Source organism: Ictidomys tridecemlineatus, chromosome 13 (genome assembly GCF_052094955.1).
Source record: "Ictidomys tridecemlineatus isolate mIctTri1 chromosome 13, mIctTri1.hap1, whole genome shotgun sequence".
NCBI classification, from domain to species: domain Eukaryota; kingdom Metazoa; phylum Chordata; class Mammalia; order Rodentia; family Sciuridae; genus Ictidomys; species Ictidomys tridecemlineatus.
Window position 1 is genome coordinate 32,198,225 of NC_135489.1, and position 16,436 is coordinate 32,214,660.

The following is a 16,436-nucleotide window of genomic DNA, read 5'->3' on the forward strand; positions in this document are numbered from 1 at the left end:
AGTGCAGACTATTTTTAAATTACTCCTTACATACAGGGGCATCTTTATCCTAAGAAAAACATTTTATAGTTGGAAGTAGTAATAATTTGCTTAGGGAAAACGACACATTTATAGAACTGGATCTGGTATTTCAGTCATTCTAAACACAAAATGATATTTATTCAATTAATTGTTTCAATTTGAAACAGGATTGTCTTACTGAGTTACAGCTCATTCCTAGGCACTCTAGGATGTCAAAGAAAGAACAATTATGATTTCTGATCTCAAAGTACTTAAAACTTATTTTACATGTGTAATGCACTGAAAATTGACAGGACAATAAGGTACAATGTGGGCAACAAAATGAACCGCATAAAAATGTGTTATATACACATTCAGAAAAATCAATGTAGGCTGGAAAGAAAAAAAGAATATAATAAAACTGGTGAGGGGAATTTCAAGGTAGAGCATTAAAGTAAGACAAATGTATACAAACACATCAACACTTGCTTAACTTACAGTCTGCTTAATTTATATCAGACAAATTTTGTTGTGAAAGGTGCTCAGTAAAATTAAGTAATTAAGATATAGATTTGATTTTATTTTAGATTTGGAAATCTTAAAATACATACATTTTGGAAGTCACTTGACTGAAATATCCATCAAAAATCCAAATAGTTGTTGTATTTCTTTCTCTTTGCCTTCATAATAAAAATGAGAGAGAATGTTTTGCTATTAACTATTTTTACATAGCAAACATCTAATTGACTGACAAACACTAAGACTAACTACTGACAAATATATCTCCCATGTAAGAGGTTCTTTTTGAAACATTTTTAAAATTTGCCAAAAAAGGAAGTTCCTGTCTTCCATCAAGTCCTTGCTTGTTTACAACCCAGAGAACGTGTATACTGAGCTTTGTTCTTTTCTTACTTCAATTTTACATAATGAGGAATGATGATTAGAGATCGAGATGTGTATTAGTCTTGCATGATTAGTTTTGTAAACTGCATAGGACAGTGTCCTGTCACTTCCATTTTGGCTAGCAAAGCAGAGTAGAAAGGTAGCAAGTGGGCCACCAACCATAGAAAATGTGCTTTTTTCAAGGATGAGGGGAAATCTGTTCTTATGAAATCCTTTCCTTCTTTCAATATATTTTGAGGATCTCATGAACCTGTGACTTATTATCTAACTTCTGGCATTCTGTACTCTAAAAATGTAAGATATTTTAATAATATTTTTAGTTGTAGATGGACAAAATACCTTTATTTATTTATTTATTTATTTATTTATTTATTTATTTGTTTGTTTGTTTGTTTATTTTATTGGTTGTTCACACCATTACAAAGCTCTTGACATATCATATTTCATACATTAGAATCAAGTGTGTTATGAACTCCCAATTTTTACCCCAAATGCAGATTGCAGAATCAAGTCGGTTACACATCCACAATTTTACATAATGCCCTATTAGTAACTGTTGTATTCTGCTACCTTTCCTATCCCCTACTATCCCCCCTCCCCTTCTCTCACATCTTTTCTCTCTACCCCATCTACTATAATTCATTTCTCTCCTTGTTTATGTTCCCATTCCCCTCACAACCTCTTATATGTAATTTTGTATAACAATGAGGGTCTCCCTTCATTTCCATGCAATTTCCCTTTTCTCTCCCTTTCCCTTCCATCTCATGTCTCTGTTTAATGTTAATCTTTTCTTCCTGCTCTTCCTCCCTGCTCTGTTCATAGTTGCTCTCATTATATCAAAGAAGACATTTAGTATTTGTTTTTTAGGGATTGGCTAGCTTCACTAAGCATAATCTGCTCTAGTGCCATCTTATGTGGTGCTGAGGATTGAACCCAGTGCCTCACACGTGCTTGGCAACTGCTCTGCCACTGAGCTGTCAATCTTCTTCTGAACTATATTACAGAATTGGGAGAAGCAGAAGAAATAAGAAAAGTATAAACTTGTTTTGTGTGTTTGTGTTTTCAAATTTCCTTTAGTAGTGAATAATCTTATTAATGAATCCATTAAGTGTTTGTTTTCAAAAAATTATTATTTTATTTCTCAAAGTTGCATTTATTCTATCTCCAGTTTATATGTAATGATATATAATTTCTTGGAATTTGGCTTTCTTTTTAGATATCTCCTTTTTATTTAAATATATTAAACACAGTTATTTTACATTTTGCCTCTGTAATTGTGTGTCAAATTATGCCATTTGTGGTTTTTGCTATTTTCAACTTATGGTAATTTGGTTAATACACATATATATCATATTTTCTTTGGAACAATATCTGTGGGGTTTCTTGGGTTCTCCATAAAAACAGCATTCCACCATCAGTGAATTACATTGCCTGTAGTCATCAAAGAAAGTGTATAAAATGGGTTTTACCAGCTGAGGTCAAAACATTTAAAACTCATTTTTCTACTTGACATTTTTCAGACCACACAAGAAAAGTTAAATAAGACCACAAATCTGTATGAAGTCTGGCATGTGATTATAAATTCTCAAGATAATTTTATTTTCATTTTTCCTTTTCCATTTACCCAATGCCAAGGTCAAGTTAGGCAAGCTTTCTTCATGTCTGGTTCTGGGTACTGTGGAGCCCTTTGGGTTTCTAATTTTATGTGATAACATGCTTTTAGCCTCTACACCTGGCTCTGTCTCTTGTTCCTGTTCCTCAGACATCCATTAAGCTGAAATATTCAGCATTAAAATAGGGTTTGACACATGTTTATCTCCTTAATTTCCAGTCTTCATATTTTGGGGAGGTTAAAGAGTTTTACAATATTTTACACCGTCTTTTATTTTTTAATCCAGGAAAGCTACTGGGCTGTGTTTCAACCTAATAGTCTAACTTCTTCTGAGTGTAAAAACACATCTGGGCTATGTGCAAATTTGCCCACTCAGTTTGACAAGTAGAAAAAAATAGCTGGGTGCCAACATTAGAAGTCATCAACTATGTAACTTGCTTCACCCCAAAGACCTGAAAAGTACATTCATAAAATTTGTCTATGACAAATATCCTTATCACTCCAAGAGCAAGGGAAATCCCTCTTCCCTTCTTCTCTTGTGATTTTCAAATTCTCTTGGTTGTGGTTTCTTTGACTCATGACTTCTTTTCATGAAAACAAAACAAAACAAAAAAACAAAAACTTTGTTTTCACTTGTTAAAAAAGTGGGAAGATCAGGGCTATGTAAGCAGTGACTTTGCCTCTGAGAATTCTATTGCTTCCTATGAATGACCTGGGTCAAGATATAACCTGGGACACAATATTCTTAGGAAAGAAAATGAAATATTAAAATTCATCCATTCAGTGTTTTTTTTCTCAACAAGTATACAATCTACATTTTTTCTCTGCTATCAAGCATCCTCAATATAGCTAGTTTTATCCCCTACCTTTTACACCACTGCTCCTTTTCACTATGCATCTGCTTTTAAAAACAAAAACAAACAAAAATAATGTACTTTTCTGACATGCTATTCTTTTGGCCTCTTTCTGTTTGCTCTTGCTTTATCCTTCCCTTTTCTACATATTAAACCTTTATGCTTCAGCACTTATCTTAGTTGTTTATCATATTATAGATCCCTCCTGAATTCTTTCTCCATTTTCTGCCTTGAGAAATACACGTTTGTTCCTTTAGGCTATCATCATACCTTGTATGTGGATCTATTAAAATATCTATCAGTCATAATTAAACAATTTATGTATATTATCCTATCTTCTGATAACACGGAAGCTTCTTAAAAATGAGAGCAGTGCAACATCCTTCTTTGTATATTCAATGCTAGAGAAAAATCATAATATCAAAAAATGATTACTTAATAATTAATTAATTAGGGGCTGATTTTGTGGCTCAAGTGGTAGAATGCTCGCCTTGCATGCATGAGGCACTGGGTTTGATCCTTAGCACCACATAAAAATAAAATAAGGATATTAAAAAATAATAATAAATCAATTAATCAATTAACATGGAAGACAAGGTTAGTAACTGCTTTCAGGAGAGTCTTCTGTGGTACACAGTGACCTTAAATTAGGACACAACAACTGATCAGTGAATCACAAAAGCAGCTTCAGAGGTCGATAAGGTATGAGACAAGGAAAAGCTATTACAGAACTCTACATATTTCCTCCAGGCTCATGCCTATTTTACTATGTCTTCTTCCTTAATTGCAAGTGTGCATGCTGTGACAGCTCAAGCACTGCTATTCCAGGTTGCCTTCACTTGCAAGATTTTAGTTAGAATGTGGCTTAACATATGTGTAGAAGGATGCATTCTGCAATTTATTTGATTGCATATGATTTTCTCTAAAATTCCTGGTGGAAGTTAGGTCAGATAGAGCTATGTTCGTTTTTTAAACCACAGTATTTTATTTAGCCAATAAGATCAACATTACCCTTTACACTCAAATATCATTTGTCGCTCAGATTAACTTAACAGGAGAGCCAAGACTAGCCTTCCAGTAGATGGAATCATGGGCTCAAAACAAGCTCATCATAGCCAGGTGCCTTCATAAATCCAGCACTGAGTATCAGTGGAATTAAAGAGACTGAACTTTCCTATGTATGTATGTATATAGGTACACCACTTAAATCTCACATCAAGTACAACCACAAGACTGAGATCCTAATTAGAATAAGATGTATTTTGTGTTTGTATAAATATGTCAAGATATGCTGTACTCTCATGTATAATTAAAAAGAACAAACAAAAAAATAATGGAGTTTTGGTATTTTGTTTGTCTAATTTTTAGTGTTTTTTTTTTTTTTATAAAATTACTACATTGCCACATCAGAGTTTTAGCCAGTCATCCAAATCTGTCTTCTCTTTTTGACCATTGTGCTTATGCCATTGGGCTTGCTTCTTTGTTGTTAATTTTTGCTCTAGTTTTTGTTTGTTTGTTTGTTTGTTTTTCGGTCTCTAATATTTTGGTTTCAAAACAAATGGCTATTGCTCTTATGAGGTTGTGGAGCAAAACAAACAAGAAACAAAATAAAAAGATCTTGAAGATTGTCCATCTTCACTGTTAACTTTTTGCTCATATTCTAAGTACGAATGAGAATTGAACAAATTTCTGCTTGTGCTTGTCCATGGTAGGAGTGAGAATGTGCTAGGAAAAGATTCAGTTGCTCACTGAGCTCCTGGGCAGCTGCAGGGCCTGTAAGGGTTTGGGATCCTGGGTTGATGAAAGCTGTGAGGGGATCAAATAGACATTTGTGTGTGAGTTGCCTGGGTGCTGGGAGGCATCTGAATGAATATGAGGTGATGTTCAACCCCATTGTGTTTATATGAATACACATTACCATTTCCCGCAAGGAAGCTGATAACAGCACCATGATGCTTTGCTATAAAATCCGTTGAACATTTTCCTGCATGTTTTACTCCCTTTAAAATGGCTCAGGAACAGGCATGAGAACTGCCATTGCCCCTCTGTAACCTGCTCTTTCCCCAAATGAGAACCCATTGAAACACGCCATAGGGGTGTTTCACTGCAAAATGTTTGGCGTAGACAACTGGAGCAAATGAGGAATTTTTCCTTTAAACCCAGTTTGGAGGTTGTGTGTGGTGAGGATAGATGTCATTCATTATTTTTTTTTCTTTTCCTTGTATATCCATGTTTAGGTTTACAAAGACAGATTAGAACAAGAGGACTTAATTATGCATAAATAGAAGACAATGAAGACTCCTTAGGAGGGCAACTTAGTGTGGATGTAGATATTTACATCCTTGAATTTGCATTTTATTTGCATAGGAATATACATTCAGAAACACACATATGTAGGACATGGGAAAGAACTTTTAGCAACAAAGGCACATTTAGAAATGAACACAGTCCCTTTGCAGATACTTTGTGCTAGCCCTGAATTTATACAAAACTAAAAAAACAGTCAAATGAAAAGGTGCTCCCCAAAACAACAACAATAATAATAGTATTGGGTATTTGGCCAATATCATTACCAAGTATTGTAGCCAATAAAAAGAACCCCTTCTACAGCAGAGTAACCATAATCTTAACCATAAATGTACCCTTAATCTTTTCCCAAGACAGATAAGAAAGAAGAAGAAAAAAAAATAAAATCTCTGAGCTATGGCTAAAGTCCTACTCATCATTTAATTCCTTCTGGTTCCAAGCAGTACAGAGTTAAACTAAAGTCCATACTGATGTGAATGTACAGTAAGATCATGTCACTAGTATATGAGAAGTTTAAAAACTACATTATTATGGTTGCAGTACAGTATAGTAAGTATATTTTTCTCTGTACATATTTTAGTAAAGAAATATCAGTACACGTTCTGCTTGCTTAAGATGATGGATTCCTGTAGCCTGGAAATTTCTTCACTTTTCATAACCATCCTTGATAACCTGTCCTAATACTTAATAATAACCTCTCTTCTGTCAACAGTTATTGCTCAGCTTACATCACCTAAATCCTTCCTGTTTCCATCCTGGTTCATTTCCTTCTGATCTGTCTTTGGTAAAATTGGAATATGATTAAGTTCTACATTTTCCTTTACAACTAATCATATTTTTTCATGGTTGTTTTTAATCTCAGGACAGATTATGTGACAAAGATGTCCAGCCAATATTTGTCCAAGTTTGAGGATGTTCTCTTTCAACAAGGGCATGTACAAGCAAGGCTCAGTGGTTAAAGGGGCATTTAGGTGAAAGACTGTCAAGTTATTTCAGTATTGCAAATTGTTCCTTAGTGATGAGGAAAGTTATTAAAGATATTAAGAAAAAATTATCAATGAATCAGAACTAAGAATGCTTAGATGAAATAGGAAGAAGGAGAAGTATTAAAAAATGAGCACCTTACCTATACAGGCATGTCAGACTAACTAAGATAAACCCATGGAGAACTGGGGTTTGCAAATAAGGAAATACAAATTGCAAATGTATTTCCTTATATTTTTCTCTGTACATATTTTAGTAAAGAAATATCAGTACACGTTCTGCTTGCTTAAGATGATGGATTCATCTTAGTGACAATACTCCAGATAGATCTGGAGAAACTGATGGATTATTATGGAAGGAATCTACTTGAGAATGGAAGCAAAAGGTCCTGTCACACTTTACCTAATCCCTGTGTTACTTGAAAATAATGACACTTAAGAAATCTCTCTACTCTTTGTGTTTGGCTAATCCTAAAGAACAATTCTTCCATCACATATTTTAAGATATGGCCTGTTTCCACTTTTTTTTCACAAGACTCTGTTAGGACTCATAAACCATTCTCTTATCTACCTGCGTCTATAAGATACCAGATTTCTTATAGTAGTGAACTTTCTGACACTGGAACAAAATACCTGAGACAATTCACTTACAAAAAGAAAATATGTGGTTCTAGAGAGTCTAGTCCAAGTCTGAGTGGCCCTATTGCTTTGAGCCTCTGAAGAAGGCAGTTCAACATGGCAGAAGTACATGGTTGACCCAAAGCAATAGTATTAAACAAAAAGTAAAGAAGCAAAAAAGCTGGAAGCAGAAAAAAGAGAGGAAATTGACAGGGATCCTGCAATCTGCTTTCAGAGCATGCCGGCAATGACCTAAGCACCTTTCGTAAGGCCTCACTTTATAAAATTTCCATCTCCCAATAGCACTGTCTTGGAAACCAAACTTTTAATACAGGGACTTTGAGGGACATTCAAACTACAGCACCTCCTTTCTTTTTATTAATAAAATTCTCATTAATGAACATTCTCTCTATTCAATGACCTCAAAACATCATTTCCTTAATTGCCTGGTGCATTTTTTTTTCACACAATACCTATTTCTTTTAAAAATACCAGTTGAGAGTAGAAAGATTTATTCTCAGTGGTATTCACACTCTGGAAATGGCAATTGTGCTTTAACAGAGGAAGTAGAAAGGAGTGAAAGTAACTTGGAACCATTAAAATCTTCATCTTTTCTGAAGGAAGCTCCTTATGAGCTGAACTTAAGACACAGAAAACAGTCCTGAAGCCAAGAGGTACAGCTGGGTTCTGACTCATTCCCAATCTCTGCAGGAGTGACGCGAATGTGTAATAGGGGAGGAGAAGGAGTTCTCGACAAGGATGATTGTAACATCTAACTTGGATGCCTTTTCTCCCATAAAGGGCAAATCAACACCTGTGCCAGGCTGAGCAACAGAGATGATAACCAGACTAGAGACCAGAAAGTCCAAAGAGCCTTACGGTGAAGATGGGAGAACAGATCAGTTGTAAGGTAAGAGCCTCCGGCATCAGAAAGCCACAAATGCATCAGAAACAACACAACAATCTATCTTGTCAAACTGGAGAGGCATTTTGAGGGACCACCAGCAGCTAGAAGTGATCATTCTTCTTACATGATAATTTGAGGTGCCCAGATTGTATTCCCATGCAAGCTGACTCACTATAGTTTTGCAGAAACCTCTTGCCCCATAACTAATACCCATAGTGATGTTAGTTAAAAATTAACGCACCTACCCCTGCTGCTTCTCCCCAGGCATCCCCAAATACTGTCAGAATGCCCAAGGTGACTTTGTGATTTCCTTCTACAGGATCTCCAGTGTAAGGTGAGAGGGACCCAGTCTAGAAAGCGGATTTAGTAGGAATCAGAATCTCTCATTCATTTTCTACAGATAGTAAACTCTGTCACCCTCACACCACACTCAACTACCGAGTCCTTTCCCCTAGCTGATGCGTAGCACATCACCTTGGGGTACACATTCACTTTACTGACCTCCAACAGCAGGGAGTCCATTATGCTCAATCAATCAGCAGCATCATATTCCATTTTATATTACTAATTTACTGTATTGAATTAATTTTTAAATAGGCAATATATATGCACACAGGAAAAATGGTAAATATGCAAAAGCACATATAGTTAAAATTAAGTTTCTCTTCCTCCCTTGACCCTTGGTCCTTGTTCCACTCCCAAAGGCAAACTCAGTCACCAATATGTTTTAAGCATTTATGTGATGTGTGTGCGTGTTGCTCCTGAATGTTCATTCACTAGCTTCATATCTGTACATACTACTTGTGATATATTTTGGGAAGAAACACTATATATTATACTACACTCTATTCTACACTTTGATTTTAGGTTTATTAACAATGCACATTGAAGATCATTTCAAACTGATGCATAAAAAGCTTCTACATTATTTTAAATATCTACAAAATCCACTGGATGAATAGAATATACTATATCAGAACAGGACCCAGTTGATAGGCAGATAAGTTATTGCCAGTCTTTACAAATATTAAAAAAAAAACATGAAGTTTTCTCCCTTTTGTGTCATTTTTGCCTGTGTCTCTGTATATCTGTAGCATAAGTATTTTAAGGAAGTATTTCTGATTTATAGTAAATGCATTGATATAGATATGAGAGATATTGTTAGATTGCCTTCTGTGGATGTTGTACAATTTTACAATCCTTCTGGGTGGGTTTCCCATAGCCAAAGGACACAATCTATATTCACCTTTGTGGTCTGAATATACAAATAAATGCATTTTCTTTTTTTGCCTATGAAATTTTTATTCCTCCTGGAATAAATATAATCACCTTTTCTAATGACTGTGACACCTTCCTAGATAGACAGCAGCCATCTTGGATTCCAGAATCTTACTTTTTTTTTCCTCCCCTTCTCCAACAACTAGCCCATAGCTCTGTACATGGAAGGTACTCAGCAGTGTTACAGAGTCATTGATCCTGTCCCCAGCTTTACTGGGTATCACCAGCATGTGAACTCATTGTGCCTGAATTATACTCCCTTTCTCGGTTTCCAAGGTAGCCTCATTAGATAAAGAACACAAAATGTGTCTCACCCACCCCTCCATGTTGTTGGTATTTAATGAGCAGTGTTTATGTGGAAGATAAATATAAACTCAGATTCATGTGTCAATAGAATAAAAGAGAATGTATGCAGATGAACTTCTTGACAGGGGGGCTTAGAGCTTCCTTGGATGGGAATTCTTCATTTGTGAAGCATGTTTTGCCTCAGGGGAGGAAAACAAGGTTTGATTCTGTTTTTTCCTAAGTTAAATTAAGTGAATGGTCCTGTGTTTTCAAAGAGAATGTATACTTCAGATTCTGATAGGATGATGGGTTACTCCAAAGGAAGTAACTTTTAAATAAATTGGAACTGTCTCTGAGGTGACAGGAGGGAGGGAGGGAACTGATGTACTGGTCTAATGAGCAATATTGTTAAAAACCCATTCCAAAGATCATGGTGTGCTTATGGCAGGTAGTTGAGTATAACATTCACTGAGACGTGTGTAACTGTAGCGAATGCTGCTGGTATGTGTTTGAATTTTTTTTTTTTTATCAGTCTTCTATACACCCTGGGAACTAAATAATAGGTTAGGGGAAATAATTATTTATTTTTAATCATAAATCTACTAAAGAATTTTTTTTCTTTCTGCATCACCACTGTTTTTAGTTTATCAAGTGAATTACATGCAAGTATCTTCCTCCCACTCTGTTGCAACTTTGCATAAAATTTATAAAGAATTTATGGAATGCTTAGTAAGTGACTAGTCCCAAGCTCTTCACTAGACTCTCCAAGACCAAAGAAAGATGATTTCTGGATTAAAAAGAAAAAAAAAAAACATAAGGCACATTATATAAGAAGCATGTTGTCTAGAAAGCAATAAACCAAGTACATACCTTTCCAAACTAGCTTCGAGTCCTCACTACCTTGTTTCTATCCTTGGTCTTGCCAATTACCCATTAAAGTAACACAGAGAAGTGTCCATATCCTACCTCCTGCACTTACTATTTGACCTCTAGCAAGTTAATTCTAGTCTCTCAGCCTTTTTTTTTTCTTTTTTATGTTTTGAGGATACATACGATTTTCCTCTCAGGTGTATTATAAAGTTTAAGAATAATAAATGTAAAGTGGCAAACACATACTAGGTATGCTACAGATTTAAAATCTCAGAATCACCATCTGGAATCCCCATTCCTTCATCTTCCCTAGTTAATTATTGATATTTTCATTTTTTTCTATGATTTCTACTATATTTTTCTTCCTTGGCATTCCTGTTGCCAGCACCCAAGTTTGGCTCATGTGAGTGACTTGTGGTTTCTTTCCTTTGCCCACTCTGCCCACTATAGCCAGATTTAATTTCCTCAAGTTCAGATTTTAGAAGGGCACTGTGTTGCCTTCCATTTCTTACTGAAAAAAGTGAAGGTCCTAAAGTCATAATTATTCACATATTCAGGACCTGCTTACTCACTTTTCCGGTGTCTTTGCCCAGTCACAATGGATTTCTCATTATATTAAGAAACATTCTGCATGCTTCGTCTATGGGATGTCCTTCTATGACATATTTTCCTTATTGTTTATGCACCAGAATCCTATCAGCTTTCAAAACCCACCTTAAGTGCAACTTCTAACCACCTCACCTTACTCACATTTCAATTTCTACACCTTTTCCAAACCCCTCTTAGTTATGATACTTTGCACACACTTCCTTTGAATGTAGCTATTTATTGTCATTCTTCATTTCTGCATGATATTAAATTTCACTAAAACAGAAGATGGATTTTTTTTCCCCCAGAGACTAGATTTTATTTGCCTTGGGATGCAATGTGGCACAGTAGCTGTGAGGAAATGCTTGATCAGACTGCCTGAGTTTCTGTTCCAAACTCTGTGTTTTATTCTTTGTGTTTACAAGTTCATTGCCTTAGGCTCAGTTTTCTTAATCCCACTCATTAATGTATTTATTCATTTATTTAAGAAATAATGATTAAATAATTTATTCAAAAATGTGGGAAAATATATTCATGCAACTACTGTGTGCTGTGAGTATCATAGTGACCAGACTACCTGGTGCTGTGACTGATGCACTCACATAGGAGCCTGAACTGAGAAGCATTCTGCCCTCATCTTAATGTTTTGCTGTCATCACCTAGAAATTTTTAATAATATTTGGAACAAGGGACATACAGTTTCAATTTTTTGCTAGACTCACAGATTATGTAGCTGAAAAAGATGATAAATAAAGTAAACATGGTCCCTGATCTTAGGGGAAGACAGAATGTAAGCAAGCAGATTTATAAGTAAAAGGGGAAAATATCAGACAATGATAAATGCTATGAATGCCTACGTAGCACGTTTAAACCTGTTGGCCAGGAAAAGCTACTTAAGGTTACCTTTGAATTTGAGATTTGAATGGTAAACCAATCATATAAATGCTGAAGAAGGATATTTCCTTAATATGTTATGGAAGAAATAAAATTGGAGAGTTTAAGGAACACTGTCCTTAGTAAAGAAAAAAGAGGGGTATATAATAATCAAGCCTAAAGATTGATCTGGTCTTGATTATTAATACCAGGATACAGGCTTGGTCTTTTATTCTAAATGTGACAGGAAGCCACTTTAGGGTCTATAGTAAAGTCATTAAATTCAATTTACATTTTAAAAGATCACTATATTATATTATAGGCAGCAATATCATAGGCAGCAATGAGGTAGGCATATCAGTATGGAGACTACTGCACATGTCTGAACAAGAAATGTTGGTGAATTGAATACTGCCAGCTGGAAGGAATGAGAATTGTGTAGGACATATGTGGGAGACAGGCCATGGGACTGCTGATAGGGATGTGGAGGATGAGGGAAACAGACGGACCAAGGATGACACCTATATTTTTGTCAGTCATGTTCTTTATTGAAATAAAGATGGTGTGGCAAATTTTAATTTTAATTTTAGGGCTGACAGTACACATTCTTTCTTTGATATCAATGTGAGGAAGTGAATAGATAAATTGGGCAATATCACTATTCTAAATTAGGGAAAACAGTACCTACCATGTGCTTATCATGCCTACTAAGTCCAATACTTAACACATAGAAATTCTCAACATGTGTTGCTTATTTGCTATTTTTTTTTGGGGGGGGGCATTCCAGGGATTGAACTCAGGGGCACTCAACCTCTGAGCCACATCTCTAGCCCTATTTTGTATTTTATTTAGACACAGGGTCTCACTGAGTTGCTTAGTGCCTCGATGTTGCTGAGGCTGGCTTTGAACTTGCAATTCTCCTGCCTTAGCCCCTGAGCTGCTGGGATTACAGGTGTGTGCCACCTCATCTGGCTTTGTTTACTGTTTCTAAGCTGCTTCACGAATATTCCAAGAATCTCAGGACAGTGACAGTGGCACCAGAAGGTCAAAAGGAACAGTGGGACTGAAAGAATAAAAAGAACTGAAATAAGAGAGGGACAGGAAGTTAATTTTTTTTTTAATCACACACTTCTTTCTCATAAACACCTAAGTATGTCACTGGCCTCTATTTTAGGAGTCTCTCACAAAGTCCTGGAATGGAAAAATGATGGACACTTATGCAGCAAAGAGAAAGCACGCATTACACCACATGAGGTTGCAAGCTGTTTAAAAGCATCGATTCAAATATTCTAAAATTGGCACCTGATTCGAAGTCCCATCACTGTTCCTCAGCAGAGAAATCTGATGGAAGCCAAGGTGCTGTTATTATGAACATGAAGATCAGATTAATAGATAACATCTTTTGTGATTTAAATACTCCTCTGCTGTTCCAGGAGTATAAAGCTGTTCTTTCTTCCTTCCAGCGAGGAGTTCTGGCTCTAGCTAAAGCTATTTTAATTTCTCATTGTTTGGACAGTATGGCAGGGAGCAGCCATGTAGAACTGGACTTGCTGGTTAGCCAACAAATAACCAAGTAATTTTGATTTCGCTTCTCTTAAGCTTACTTATTTCTCTACCTTAGGATGTAGATAGTACACCTTGAAGAATTCCAAATCACAGAAACCATGTATTACTGCATGTACAAGTATTTGTTTCCTAGCATAGAGATTATTGACAGCTATATTAAAGTATACATTTCAATTATAACATTAAATATCATCTAAATATCAAAGTTTTGTACTTATTCCCAAGTCATAGCCTTGGTTGCTAGATAATATGTGAGTGTATTTTGCAGTACCAAACAGTGTAAGTAAACCTATCTGAATGGAGAAATCTGGCTCTAACATTGCTAACCATTTGTTCTTAAGCATCCGAATCATTTAGGATACATAAAATAGATGCAAAATCAAGTAACCTTACTACTGCTCTTGTGAAACTGAGAATTAAGGGGGGGGAAAAGTGGCAGGGGAGGAAAAAACAATGATTTTAAATGTAATTTGCAAAGACAGAGTGTCTTTGCACAGTGGAAAGAATTTTTTTATAAATAGTATTTCTGCTGTCCTGAGACCTTCTCCTCCTAGTGTCCCCAAATTCATTCTCTGCTGACTTTAGTTTCTCCAAGCATTTTCTGTGCAACCCACTCACCAGGGCCGTTTGCATTGTCTCGATTCTATTGCTCTGCATAGGAAACTAAAAATACATATCTCACAGATTTGTGTTACGCTAAATGATCATTTAAATGCTCACATCAGAACCCCTGGAATTTTCCATCTGCCTTTCGTCTGCTGGGCTGCTTGTGGAAGGGCACTGCTGAGAACCTCCCTGCGGGGTTGGCTTTGCTGGTGGGTGTGATTGAAAATCTGTAGCTAACACTCGCAGAAACAGGGTAAGGGGAGAGTTAATAAAGGACAAAAATAGAGATCAAAAAGATATAAACACACATCGCAGTTTGATCTCAATATCATTTTTTAAATAATACATTTGCACATTTTCAAGATCAGCATCTCTGGGGTTTCTTGCAAGGGACAGAATATTCTTACAAGTTACAAGGAAGCTGATCTAGTTTTAAAGGAAAAGGGTAGAGGTGGCAAATTGCCAATTAGATTGGGGGCAGGGATGGAGATGGGCGGATGGAGATGGATGATCTTAATGTCAAGAAACTCATGCTGATGACAGAGAGGGCAAAAACAGATTTTAGGCCTAGCAAAAAGGAGACACACCAAACGTGGGAGGTAAAGCAAATCACACACTCGCTTTTTGTTTTCGCTTACTAAAAGAGCCCCCCAAACATGGAGATCATTATACAGAATGTCCAAGGCAAATTAAGGAAAATAATTATTGTAGCTGATGAAGCAGAAACCCTATTAGAGCTAAATGCTACTTCACAGTACTCAGTGGTGGAGGTTCTGAAGTAAATGCATTTTTCAGCATCTTTAGTGTAGTATATTAAATTAAGTTTTTAACCACTTTTCTCCTCCCCTTTATTTTCCTTTCCACCCTCCTCCTCTTTGTGCACTCTCCAGGCAGGTGGTAAAGGGTTGGGAGTCTATAGGATGTGCTACAAGAAAGGAATGGCTGGGAAAGAAATCTATTTCCCAACTCCTTTTTTTCTCTAAGATGAAAAGTAAATAAAAACCTAGAGGGGTAATTAATGGTGGAGGACTGGAGCTAAAGTGACATGAGTGACCTGTCACTGCAGAAAATGGGGCAGAGAAGTGGCTTTTGAGAACCAGAGGGAATGCTTGCCGGGCTTGTTTTCTGTTTTGCACTTAAGGGAGTTCTTGCATCCTGAAAAAAAGATTTCCTTTATCCTTTTGTCCCCATCCTCTGACAAAGCTGGTCTGCAGAGGAGGAGAATTTCTTTGAGACGTCTGAGAGTTTCTATCCTTTTTTAGTTAATACAATACAGTTTAATTGATGTTGTTTGCATGTTTTTTTTCCTATATTGTGCCCTTAAATCTATACATTGCACAGTTATTTAATTGAAATGAGAAGGTTGTCAGATATAGAGAATCAGATCTGACATGGCTTGTGCATCCCAGGATGCTCCAGTAAGATTCACTGCTATTGACCATATGGCATGTAAGTATAAGATACAGAGGGAAACAAATTATTTTTTGTTATCCCTGAACTTTGATTTCCTTTCCCCCTAGGGAAATATCTGGTGCAAAGAAAGCATGATGATGATTGTGATCACCCACTCTAACAATCCTAATGGATGGAGATCATTAGTCCCCAGTACTCTTCTGGCCTCACATTGTGCGATCCTCTGCTGCTTTACGGGCTTTGTTTTCCTTCTCACTTCCCCCAGAAAAGGACAGGGTTTCTCACATGTCCTCACCATCTCTGATGGACCTTCACACTCTCCAATGTATGCTAGCAGTGCCAACCATTCCTACATAGAACTGTGGGTCTGTGGACAGGAACCATAATATGACACTTGAGGTTCTCATTTCAGTCTTTAGCAAAGCTTTTCCCTCGGAAAGTGCTCTGTAAGGTGTGGATAACAGTTTTGATTATCAAAACAGCATTTCAGGCTAGATAATCCCACAGAGAGTGAAATACTTGTTTGCTAATAAACCTCAATTTTTCCCAACTCTCCCCCTGCCCAATGTCATTAAATAGTTCACATCAGCTGCATCCAGTACTTACCAGTACATACTGGGGAGGCATACAGGATAAATTTCACGCTATAGGCATAAGTGCCTCTTTCCTCTTTGCCACGTAGCTGTGACATCTCAAAAAGTGAAAGTCCAACATCAAACATGTTCAAATCAGAGTAACCCTTGTTTCTCTGAATTCTAATAATTTCTACTCCT